This window comes from Camellia sinensis, unplaced genomic scaffold (assembly GCF_055761805.1).
Source record: "Camellia sinensis isolate YWXY unplaced genomic scaffold, ASM5576180v1 Unanchor11, whole genome shotgun sequence".
NCBI classification, from domain to species: Eukaryota; Viridiplantae; Streptophyta; class Magnoliopsida; order Ericales; family Theaceae; genus Camellia; species Camellia sinensis.
Window position 1 is genome coordinate 7679909 of NW_028128989.1, and position 13352 is coordinate 7693260.

A 13352-nucleotide genomic window follows, 5' to 3' on the forward strand; every position below is an offset into this window, starting at 1 on the left:
CAGTGATGCGTCTTATAAGGGTTTGGGTTGTGTGTTAATGCAGAATGGAAAGGTTATTGCTTACGCCTCTCGACAGTTGAAACCACACGAGAAGAACTACCCAACACATGATTTAGAATTGGCCGCAGTTGTTTTTGCTTTGAAAATCTGGCGACATTATTTGTATGGGGCAAGGTGTGAAGTCTTCACGAATAACAAAAGTTTGAAATACTTCTTTACACAGAAGGAGTTGAATATGCGGCAGAGGAGATGGCTGGAACTGATAAAAGACTACGATCTTGAGATTCGGTATCACCCAGGGAAAGCTAATACAGTTGCTGATGTCTTGAGTAGAAAGTCAACGGGGAGTATGGCCTGTTTACTTACTGAACAGAAAGAGATCTTGCAAAATTTTGAGAAGTCTGAAATTGAAGTGGTAATGTGTGAACAGGGCGGATTGATAGCCGCTATCACAGCCGAGCCGGCAATCATTGAGGAAATTAAACAGAAACAAAAAGAGGATGAATTCCTCAGGAAGGTGATTAATGAATTTGAGACAAGTCCAAAAGCAGAGTTTAGTATTAAAGAGGAAGTGTTGAGGTTTCGAAGCCGAATGTGCGTCCCGGATATTCCAGAACTAAAGAGAAGGGTTTTAGATGAAGCCCATAAGTCAGTATTTGTTATGCATCCGGGTAACAATAAAATGTATCGGGATCTGAAACAAACCTATTGGTGGCCTAAAATGAAGAAAGAAATTGCAGAATATGTGTCCAAATGTCTTCAGTGTCAACAGGTTAAAGATGAACATCAGAAACCAGACGGTCTACTTCAACCTCGCCCTATTCCTGAATGGAAGTGGGAGCATGTGACTATGGATTTTGTTGTTGGCCTACCTCGGACTCCTCGAGGTATGGATTCTATTTGGGTTGTAGTTGATAGAATGACTAAATCTGCACATTTTTTACCAGTTAGAACTACGTTTAATGCTTATAGATTGGCTACCATATATGTTGATGAGATTGTCCGTTTACACGGGGTCCCGGTATCTATTATGTCGGATAGAAATCCGAAATTTGTTTCAAGATTGTGGAAGAGTTTGCAGGAAGCTATGGGAACAGAACTAAGGTTCAGTACTGCATTCTACCCACAGACAAATGGGCAATCAGAACGAACAATACAGACTTTGGAAGATATACTTCGGATGTGTACTTTGGATTTTCAAGGGAGTTGGGAAGACTATTTGCCACTTGTAGAGTTTGCATACAATAACAGCTTCCACTCCAGCATCGGTATGGCACCATACGAGACTTTGTATGGTAGGAGGTGTAGATCACCGATTTGTTAGACAGAAGTCGGGGATAGAGCTTTACTTGGGCCTAAAATTGTGCAAGGCACTTCTGAGAAGATCAAAACTATTCGGCAAAGGCTCAAAACAGCTCAGGACCGACAGAAGAATTATGAAGATGTTCGAAGAAGACCTCTTGAGTATGAGGTCGGTGACCATGGGTTTATTCGTGTGTCCCTAATGAAAGGCCAAGTCAGGTTTGGAAAGAATGGCAAGTTGTCGCCCCGATACATTAGGCCGTTTCAGATTCTGGAGAGGCTTGGCCCAGTTGCCTATAAGGTTGCTTTGCCACCGGGATTTGAACAAATCCATAATGTGTTTCATGTGTCGATGTTGAGGGGTTACCTCCGAGACTTGTTTCATGTGATTGATTATCACTGGGTAGCCATTGATGAAAATATGGAATACGCCGAATGGCCGGAACGAATTGTTGACTGGCAAGTGAAGCAATTGAGAAGCAAGTCCATTCCAATAATGAAAGTGGAATGGAAAGAGCAATATGGGACGGATGCCACGTGGGAAAAAGAAGAGGAGATACGACTACGATATCCACATTTGTTTCCCGACGAAGGTAAAATAAGTTTGGAAGACCAAACTTCCTAAAGGGGGGAAGACTGTGATAACCCTGTTCCGTATTATGCTAATTAGTCCTCATTATAAATGTGATTATGTGTTTAATATGATTTTGTGTGCCATTATGTGAAAATATGTGGTTTTGAATTTCTATCTGTTCACCGTAGGAACATCTGTTTGATTATCTGCTTTGGAAATTAAATTGAAGGTCTTATCAGCCACGAAATTCGAAATTGATTACGCCATTGTGATTAGCGTAATTTTTAGAGCCTACGGTGAAATTTAATTGAAAATTTATTCGGATCCGAATAATTAGATTCAGAACAATTAATTAAGTGTCCAATTATTTAATATTGATAAATTGACTTAGTGGGGCTATATAAAGGGCCATATACACTCAATTCTCCTCTTTAGCTTCAATATTGGCTGATTTTAACTCTAAGAAGAGAGGAGGAGGTTCGGCTAGAGAGAGAGAGTGTAAGAGATTAAAGTTTGATCATTAAAGCTTGAATAATTTGAAGACCAACTCAAGATTTGACCATAGTTTGGGAAGATTAAAGCTCCGTGGTGAGTAATCCATGAGTGCTAGTTGTAAATTTTTAAATTCAAGGTTGAACGATGATAAAGGTCATGAATTGAGTTGTTTTTGTTGAATTTGAAGTCATGGAATGAATGCATATGTATAATTGCCATGAATTTGTATAGTTGAGTATGAAAAATATGAGCCATGTAGAATTTTGGTTAGAACTCATGTTTGTGATCACCATTTGCACCGCTTATGTTGAAATTGGAGTTATAATCCACATGCATGTACAAATTATGAGGAAATGAGTTTGAAATACATGGAATTGTTATCATAAAAGCAAGTTTTGGTGTAATTTGGGACATGCATGTGTTTGATCCATGAAATTGAGCTTCATAATGATGTAATGTGGTGTTTGTATCATGTTAGCACAAGTATATTTGAAGTTTGAGCTATAATATGCAAGAAACGTTAGTTTGAATGTTGAATTCGAGCTCAAGAACACATTCTGGAAAACCCATAATTCATGATGTCCGCTCGAGCGGGAAAACAACCCCTCGAGCGTAAAATACGAGCTCCCAGTATTTTTCTGCAGACATGACGTCCGCTCGAGTGCGGAAGTTCACGCTCGAGCGGGGAGCCATGTAGTGAGGCCTTCAGCTCGAGCGCCCAACTTCACGCTCGAGCGTAAATTTGATGCATCTAATACTTTTGCAGACCTTATGGGTCCGCTCGAGTGGGGAAGTCTACGCTCGAGCGGGGACCCTGTTTCTGAAAATTTTAAAATGGCATTCTGTGTTTCGTTTTCTGTTCTCTTTCACTTCTAAGTACTCTTAGGCATACATTGAGCATTGTAATTGAATTAAAGGGATAAGAATAAAGCCTAAAGAGGAATATGTGAATTAAAGAACGGATTGAATCATTTGTGACCCGTATGTGTTATGTGATGTGTAGGGTCAAGCTCCAGGGCAAACCAACCAACCGATCACTGTGAGTAATATCTTGACAAAGATATCTGAAATATGTTGTTGTCCAATTGCTTACTTCTATGTAAGTTTATAAGTTTGTTAATCTGATTGGTGGACAATGTTTGCTATGCCAAATGAATGGCCCCAAGGCCAGTGTGACATGAAAGCATGAATGGGCCAGAGGCCAGTTTGACACGAATGAATGAATGAACGGGCCGAAGGCCAGTCTAACATAAATGAATGGGCCAGAGGCCAGTATGAGTTTGAATGATAGAGTGAATGGGCCAGAGGCCGTATGAGTTTGAATGACAGAATGAATGGGCCAGAGGCCAGTATGATTTGAATGAAAGATAAATGGGCCAAAGGCCAGTTTGACAAGAAAGTCTGAATGGACCAAAGGCCAGTTTGACATGAATGAAAGTCTGAATGGGCCAAATGCCAGTTTGACATGATTGAAAGTATGAATGGGCCCAAGGCCAGTTTGACTTGAATGACACAAATAAATTGGGCCCGAGGCCGTATGCTGTATTTGAAACCATAATCACTTAACCTATATTTATATATGTTAAATAGAAACACGAATTGGGCCCAAGGCCGTTTGAAGCACGTTGTTCTAAATACCATTTGTGTAACTTCCTTATTCGATATTATTCACTGGGCTTTCGCTCATGCTCATTCATGTGTTTGTAGGTGAGCCAACAGAGGTCCAAACCCAGTCTCAGTGAAGTTTGTGTGGAACAACCAAGGTTTTGAAGAGTCAGCCTTACGTCTCACGCACGAGACGCGTCTTCACCTTTTTGCTATCTTTTTGTTTCGTCATATTGGCGAGGACTTTAGATACGTTTGTATACAGTTTTGTTTGGCTGACTTAGACTTATATGATCCTGTATGTACAGAGCTTTGTGTAGTACATATTTTGTTGTGAGTTATTAATGTGTATATGTATGGCTTGTTATGATGTGCCATGTAAGCACAGCTCTATGGACAAAGTTTTAATTTGTTTCCGTTTGGCCCCCATTAACTTTGTTAAAATACGTTTGGTTTGGTTCAAGGCCGTAGGTAATCTCCTGATTACTAGCCGGTTATGTCCTTAACCCACGGGGGCGAGGTATGGTCATGACATACATAGCTCCATGTTTTAGCTCATTATTCTAGCTATTTTTATCTTACTTCCAGCATGTTTTATGACTATTTTAGCACTATTTTAGGACTGTTTTTGGTTGTTAATTACATTTGAGCTTTGTATTGCATGCTTGTAGTGTAGTTGTCCTCATAAGCTTGGTGGTTTCGGCCTTAGGCACCATCCTATTTGAGTTGATAGTGTTTATTTCTTGTTTTCCATGCTTGTGATCACTCTTAATCACCTCTGCAACCTCCCTCCTTCCTTGGCTTTTCATTTGCTTTTAAAGTTGTTTCAAGCTACTTGTTTGTTTAAGCTTGAGATTGAGGTCTTGTGCTTAATGGTTTAATCCCTTTGGGGGTTCATTGCCAACGGCATGACACTTCTCTTATGCCTAAAACAATTCTTGGTTTGATAATCCTTTCCATTAGAGGACTTAAAGCCTACTCTTGGACTTAATTGACTAAGGAATGGTTGGAAATTAAAATGAAGTATTAAATTGAGGACTAAAATGATGCAAGATAATAATCAATTTTGGGTTAATTGAACCATTGAGTCTTGAATCGTTTCATACTTGTTAGTGATGTAAACAGTTCAAGAGTCAATGTCAATCACTTTCCTTGATCAATCCATGATAGGACGGAGGTTTGAGAGTCTTTATTTGTTGCATTTTTTAAACTTGTACACTTTGGTTCATAGGCCATCATGCAATGAAATTGCATCGATTGATGGTTTGTGAATCAAATTTACCACTCCTTTGAGCTGTTTGATGATAAAGAGGGATAAGTTGTGCAGACAACCCATGAGAATACCTTGGTTGTGCTCTGTTTGCTCTCTGTTACAGCAGGAGGAACCAGGATTTTGTGGCCGACAGGCCACCATTTCTAGATGACAGGTTATCATTTGTGGTTGGCAGGCCACCACTTCTGGCTTGCCGGCTACTTTTGTCAAATTGAGTAGTGCCCTTTTGAAACAGAACAGAGCTGTTTTTTAAGGTGAAAAACAGTGTAAGTGTTCCAGTTGTGCAACAGAGGCTTTCTGGCAGCAGAACAGTAGGTTTTTTGAGTGGAAAATCTACACATATGCATGAGCATCCCTCACTCCCCAGGGTTAATTAGTTAATTTAGTTACTTTATTTTATGTTATATTCATGTTGTAATTAATTAGTTAATGCTAATATGTACTTAAATAGTTAGTGCAACTAATTAGCTAGAATAGTTCATTAGTTGGCTTTGTAATAACTAGCTAGCATAGTTAGTTTATTTGTTATTGTAATAGTTAATTAATTCGTTTTGTAATAGGTAGTTAATTCGTAGTAGTTAGCTTAGCTAGATTATTCATTCAGGCCCTCCTGCGCGAGGGCAAGCAGTTGTAATAATGTGTATGTCTTCCAACTCCACGTCTTTCTCCCTGTTATTTACTTACTTATGATGGTTAGTTTAGGGCATCATGTTTCATTTAGCATCTCTCATGCCTTGCATCCATTGTCTTGCATGCATTAAGCTCGGTATATCATTCTAACTTGTATTGTTAGTTAAATACTTTTTTGAATACATGCTTAGCCCGCATGCTATCAAACTGATTCATATGCCATATTAGTAGTCGAGCCTAGTAACTGCATATCGCATGTGTTGCATTAGTCATATTGCAGTAGTTAGAGCATGCATTTTTCTAACTCTTTTTCTTTTGGCTTGCCTTGGAGTACTAGGTGAGCATTTTTGCTTTAGCATATTACATTTGTATGTTAGTGTTGCCATGTCAAAGTATATTCACCATGAGGCTAAGTGCTTAAATGATAAATTGCTTAAATGCCTGTGAATGAAGGCTAATTGCTTGAATTGAAATAATTTGAACAATGTTTTATATGTGATCACTTTTTCAAGTGGTACATATTCGAAACAATTTTCCAAACAAATATGAAATCAAATGTTCCAATTTTTGCAAATTAGTCTATACCTTGTGTGCGCATCACATAGTAACAATAGCCTAATAATTAGAGCAAGAGCATATAATGTAAATAAAAAATCACATCATGATTAGTAGAAGCCGATCTTTGATCGGGCGAGTGGAGGTGCTCAATTCAAGACCTTTCCCTTTCGTACCTAAGTTCCTGAGCCGAGACAATCTTAGTGATGATGGACACGTGGCCTTTGGCACGTGTCATGGGTTTCCTGAATTTTTCAAAAATATTTTGATGGCGACTCTGTATCTAACAAAGTAGTCCATTTTTTGCATTTTGATTCAAAATCGATTTTTCAAAAAATTTGCCTGATTTGGACTCTTTGGTGTTTATCTATTTCACATTGCACTTATGAGATCAGATTTAGAACCGCGGGAGTCCGATGCTGTAGAGCTTATTCGTCTTCCGAAAGGAGCACGAAAAGTTGAGCTACAGGTGGATATTAATTCCCCATTCCCATTCCCCTATTATAATTTTTTTCCATTCTCCATCCCCAATCCCCTACGGGGACTACCCTATCCATCCCCTAATGGGTTTGGGTTTTCCCCAACCCAAATTATTATTATTATTATTATTATTATTATTATTATTATTATTATTATTATTATTACTATTATTATTATTATTATTTATTTATTTATTTATTTATTTTTTAAAGTAGTTGTTGCTAATATAAATAGATTAATTGAATATAAACAGATTATCCTTCTTTTTGGCATTTCTTAGTTCAAAAAAAAAAAAAAACAATAAACAAATTCTTTCACTATTATTCTCTCTCTACAAACTTTCTCTCTCTAAAGCTTTAGTCTTGTCTAGTCATGGTGAAAAAGGGTTTTGAACCTTGCCATGTCCTACAACAAAGCAGAAGAGACAAGCTCAAAGTACTAGCCCAAAGCAACCTCCAAGGGTGCGTAGGTTTACTCCCTCTCTACGATCCCTCACTCATCTCCTCCGATCTTGGCCTCAGCCTTCTCTTCCTTCTCCAACAGCATGGTCACCGCGTCGATGGTCGTTGATGCTCTCACTAGCGACGGAAACGATTTTCTCCAAGAAGCAGCGTCGACGGCGAGGGATGATTAAGCGATGAGGAGGATGAGAAGAATGTTGGAGATGAACATGTCATCATTGTTCTAATTTTTTTGTTTTTGTTTTTTCTAGGTTTGTAAGTAAATTTTGAAGTTGGGTCTATAAGTAAAAATTGTATGGGTATGTATGCATGTAATAAATCAAGTATATGATATTTTAGTTTGTGATTTTTGTTTGGCGAAATATGATCCACCAAACAAAATCAGGGTAGTTAAAACACGTGGAGAAATAGGTGGGTACCCATTCCCAACCCATCTCTGACAAATATTTAAATTTGATCACCTACCCAACCCGACGGATAAGAAAAATGGAGAAAATCCATGTATTCGGGTTGGGTCTCCATGAATACCCATTGGATAAGGTATCCATTACCATTTCTACGTGTAAGATATTTGGTAAAATTTTTAAGATCTCTAACATTGTTCTCCTGTTTCTACCAAATGTCTCTTTTCTATTTCTTTCTCACCTTTCTCTTGTCCTCTCTCTTTCATGTCCTTGTTCCTTTTTCTTTTCTTTTAAATTATTATTGATTTTATTAAATTATATATAACTTTTAATATACAAATTTAAGTTTTATAAAAAAAATACCATTAAAAAGATATCAACGATATCTTTAAAATAAGACTAATAGTAAATATATAAATTTTAAAATTTAAAAATAATAATCTAAAATAAATATACAAAATTAGATAATTAAAATAAAATGTATGACTGACGTTAATATGAACAAAAATTTATTTAAAATTACTTAAAGTAAAAGGAAAAATTATCAATCAATGGTAATAAAAAAAAAAAGATAATACCTTGGCTTGGGGAAGAGCCTCAAGGTGCTGCTACGCAACAAATGCAAGCTTCTGAGTGTCACGACCTAAGCCCTGCCTCGTAAATTGAAACCCATGGACATGTTTGTTTAAATTTTAGAAATTATTTGACAATGATCATATAAATATTTATTGTTGGTAAGTACCACCCCGAGAGTCCTATACTTTGGGGGACTTATATAATCATTAGCCTCTGATTGGTCACTTTGTGGCATTCTATTTGTCATGGATCCATTGACCTCTGTTCTGATTGTCACTCCAGTAACCTCAGTTTTATTCTGTTCTGTACCGTGGTTATGGTTATTTACCTACATAATTTATGGATTTCAGTTTCTGTCACTTAAATAATTTGTTATTCAAATTAAGTTATGCTTAATGTTAAATAACTATCCATGGTTATTTTTTAACCCTACGCTCTTGGCATAATATTTCTCACTCTGCTATGTGCTTATAGCTGTTACCCCTTTCAGGTGATGAAATATAAGGAATGATTATGACCTCATGTAGTGGACTAGCTTAGAACTTGTTGCCGACATTTTTTTTTTCTTTTTCTTTTTCTTACTTTTTCTTCGTTTTATTGTCGGTCACCGAATAAAAAAATAGAAAACCGATGGGTGAATTTCCTGGTTTTTAGTTAATAAAGTTAATAATCATTTTAATTATTTTCCTACTTTTATTTCGCTTTTGCTGGTGCCACATAATTTGTGCAGTTAGAATTAACAAGTTGCAATTCCAGCCCTAAGCATCCGGGGGTTGAGTCGTGACAAAGGTGGTATCAGAGCAATGGTTTCAAACAAAATAATAATAAGAATAATAATGAATATGGAAATAAATTGTTTTTACATGCGACATTAGTCCTTTTATGTAGAATCTTACGTTTGTACCATGACTAAATTTGGTGATGTAGGGATGTCCAAGCAAATTCTTAGTGAGACATTCTGGAATGAGCTCGAAACCCTAAGTCTGGAGGGGATCTTAGGAGTGCACCACGCCCCCGCCTCACCAGAAGGATGAGGAGACTCTGAAGACATAGCCAGGCGACTACATTCGGGCCTAGACCAACTGATGGGACGACCAATATATGTATAGGCCAATCCTAATGATGTAGCATATCTATCCTGGAGGTAAAGGCGTGCCTATATGCGAGGACAGTATCTCGACCACATTTTGCTAAGACGAGGGGAAATGTTTTCCCCGGTGACTATATATTCACCCACATCCCTAACCCTTTGGACATTTTTAATGTCTAGAATGTTGATTTTACCAATGGCTTAACTTATGTCGAGACACCTGGGTGGATCGTCGACCGAGCATTTTGGGGATACCTGTAGTCTGTTCCTCTTTATACAGTTTGGGTAGCATGGGTATGTTTCAGGATAGTGCAGCTGGGATGAAAATTTGAGTTTCTTATGCAACAGTACTTTCCATGGCTTTTTGACTAAACACTGAAGATGAGGAACCTTTTGTTTTTGTTTTTTTGAGAGCTAACCATGATTAGTTCTAATCCCTATTTTTGTACTCAAGGATTAGACACTGACATAACTTTTAACTTTTGGATAAGAATGTGGTACTAACACTATATTTGTATTAAGGAAAGCTGGTGTTCTATATATATATATATATACATGATACTTTATATATATGATGTCGTGTTCATTAAATTATTTATACTAAATTTACTTTGTAGTAATGGCCAATGATAGTAACGGAACCGGGTCATCTGTCAGCGGAACTAAGTTAATGGAAATAATCATGGAAAGAGCAATTACCAGCTTTTTGCAAGCCCTGCAAACTAACATAAACAACGGAATACCAGGACGGTGAGAAGAGCCGGTTACAATAAAACAGTTCCAAGATCTGAAGCCCACCACATTCACCGGTGGTTCAACCCTTTGATAGTAGAAGTTTGGGTTAGGGACATGGAAAAGTTTTTTTGCACGCTACCTTGCACAGAAATTCAGAAGGTAACTTTTGCTACTTTCACTTTCAAAGATGATGCGCAGGAATGGTGGCTTCTCACCCTGGAAAAAGAAGAGGTCGTGACTTAGGCAAGATTCTTGGAAGTATTTTACGAAAAATACTTTCCAGATTCACCGCGGGAACAAAAGGCATCTTAATTCATACATCTAAAGCAAGGAACCATGACTGTGGCCAAATACGAGAGCAGGTTCACATAACTAGCTTGAAAGTTTAAAGTCGGTTTAGAGGATGACATCAGGAACAAGATTGAGGTTTTGAAAATGCCAACTTATGCAGAAGTGGTAGACCGAGCATACATTGGGAAATAAGATATTAAAGCCTCGCGCTCCGGGGAACCAAGCCAAGAGAAAGGATTTTGGAAAAGGGACAACAAATAATATGGTGTTGCGCCTCCCAAGAGGGTAAATATGAACATAACCAGTTCAGGCAATCAGGGTCCTACTAACCCTAGAGGTGCCACCATTCCAATTTGCCCTACTTGCGGAAGGGCTTATTGGGGACGATGCTATTGAGATATAGGAGCATGCTTTAAATGCGGACATTTGCTGCGAGATTGTCCAAAGCTTACTAATCCCATAGCCAGCCCCTCTGAACCAGCCCCAAAACCCGCAGTACTTTGAAAAGTGAGGAATGACCAAAAACGCTAAGGAAAAGCTTTTGCCTTGGTGCCTGGAAACACGGAAGTTACTGAGAACATTGTGTCAGGTACACTTTTGTTTGTGGTCGTTTAGCTCATGTTCTCATTGACTCTGGTTCAACTCATTCTTTTGTTGTACCACACTTTGCTTTCAAGTTAGCATCAACACCCGAACCCTTAGGATATATACTGTCTATGTCCTTTCCTTCTGGTCATTCTGCCCTTGGTACTGAGGTGTACAAATTTTGCACTATATCCTTAAAAGATGAAACCTTATACGTAGATTTGATTCCCCTCCATATTGGTAACTTTGATGTGATTTTAGAAATGGATTAGCTGGCTGTTAATCACACCTCTATCTATTGTAAAATCAGAAAGGTCTCCCTCCGGTTACCAAACCAACCCGAGCTTGTCTTTAATGGAACTGGAGTTTTCACCCCTTCATGTGTCATATCCTCTATGACAGCCCAACGAATTTTAAGAAAGGGTTATTATAATTATATCTGTTATGTGATCGATACTCAACAAGAGGCCCTGTTAAAACCTATCACCTACTTCACCCACTTCACCTACTCCACTACACCTACTCCACCCACTTCACCTACTCCACTTCACCTACTCCACCTACTACCTATTCTTCTCTTCTATATATAGGAATCATTGTAAACATAACAAAATATCAATCAATAATACATTAATTTTAACATGGTATCAGAGCAAGGTTGAGAACCTAGTAATTCCGCTTCACCGGCGGGTGGCAGCCTCACTTTGGCCGCCCGCTGGACCTCAACCTATTCCGCTTATTTTCTACACATACCTTCCCATCATTGCCCAAATCCTCTCTCTCTGGTTTCTGACCAACAATGACAAAGCCATATTTTCATCTCTCTCTCTCCTCCATCTGTTGAATTCGAAGCACTAGCGGAGAGAGACACAGAGATCAACACGTCGCCGTCGATGTCAGAGGCTCCGATGCCCTCTCCCTCTGTTCTCCTCTGCAGCTATCGTAGATGTTGGCATCGCCGCTTATCGTTCATCAGCAACGACGATGCCGTCGCTCCCGCTTCCGCTGCTCCTCGCTTTACCGCAACAAAAGGAGGCAGAGGCAAGCCCAAGTCCTCCAAATCGATCTCCAGATCTCAGAAAGCCGGCCTCTAGTCCCCACTTCTCTTAATTATTTTAATCTGAGTTGTGGGTGGTTTCGTAGTAAACCGTGGGCTGGTTTTGAGGTTTGGTTGAGTGTACCATTCAAGTCTTTGTAGAGCTGGCTACTGCAGGAGGGGTTGTTTGGTACTTGTGCAGTTTTTTTTTTGGTTCGGCACATGCTAGTAGCATGGAGGGAAACTCAAAATTTGGGTTAAGTTTTGATATGATTGACAGCGTGGTTCAAAGTTTATGCACATGGGCTGGTTTGTTATGTATATATATATGAGTTTCTTATATTTATATATTATGTATGTATTTTCAAACACATGGGCCCACAGTTGCTAGTGCCTCCAAGAGGTTATTTATTGTTTTGGTTTTAAACTTGAGCCGATTAGCACGTGGGGTAGATCAATATGGTGGCTGGTTTTCTAAATTGGTGGACTGAATTTCAGTTTTGTCTCTAAAAAAAAAAAGAAGGACTGCCATACACACACAGCTGTATGATTCTTTTCTTTATTCTCCACCCACATAACCCAACACTCTCTCTCCTCACTTTGCATCCACCGCCCAAACTTTTTTTTTATTATAAAGCTTATTGGTGCACTCCTTGTTCCCCACTTTCGTTATTTTATATATATATATATCTCTTTTTATTATATTATATTAAAAAAAAAAAAAAAAAAAACAAAACAAAACAAAACATCATCATCTCTCCTCCGTTTGATTTCCAACTCCATTATTTTTATTTATTTTCTCCAAACCACTTTCCTTATTTTTCCCATCTTTCTTTTTTGCTTTCAAATATATTTTTATTATTTCTTTCTTTATTTTTCTTTCACATTATTTTTCATCTTTTTCCAATTCCATTCATACCCATATAGCTTTGCACACCAAACCATCTTTTATTCATCTCAACGATCAACCCCGATCACAATTTTACATCATAAAAACAAAAAAAACAAACAAAAAAAACAAACAAACAAAAAAAAAAAAAAAAAAAACCCACACCCACAGTGGGATTTTTCTCTACTCTACCGCCGGTCTTTTCTTCTTGCCTCCGTCCTGGGCGGCCCTTGCCAGTTTTGCCTCCGTGTTTCCCGCTCCACTGGGCACGATCACTACTCCCTGCTCCTCCACTGCAGCATATGGCGGCCCTCCAAATCGGAACATCACGGTGGCCTTCCGCTTCAGCTCCTTATTTTCCGCCTTTAGCA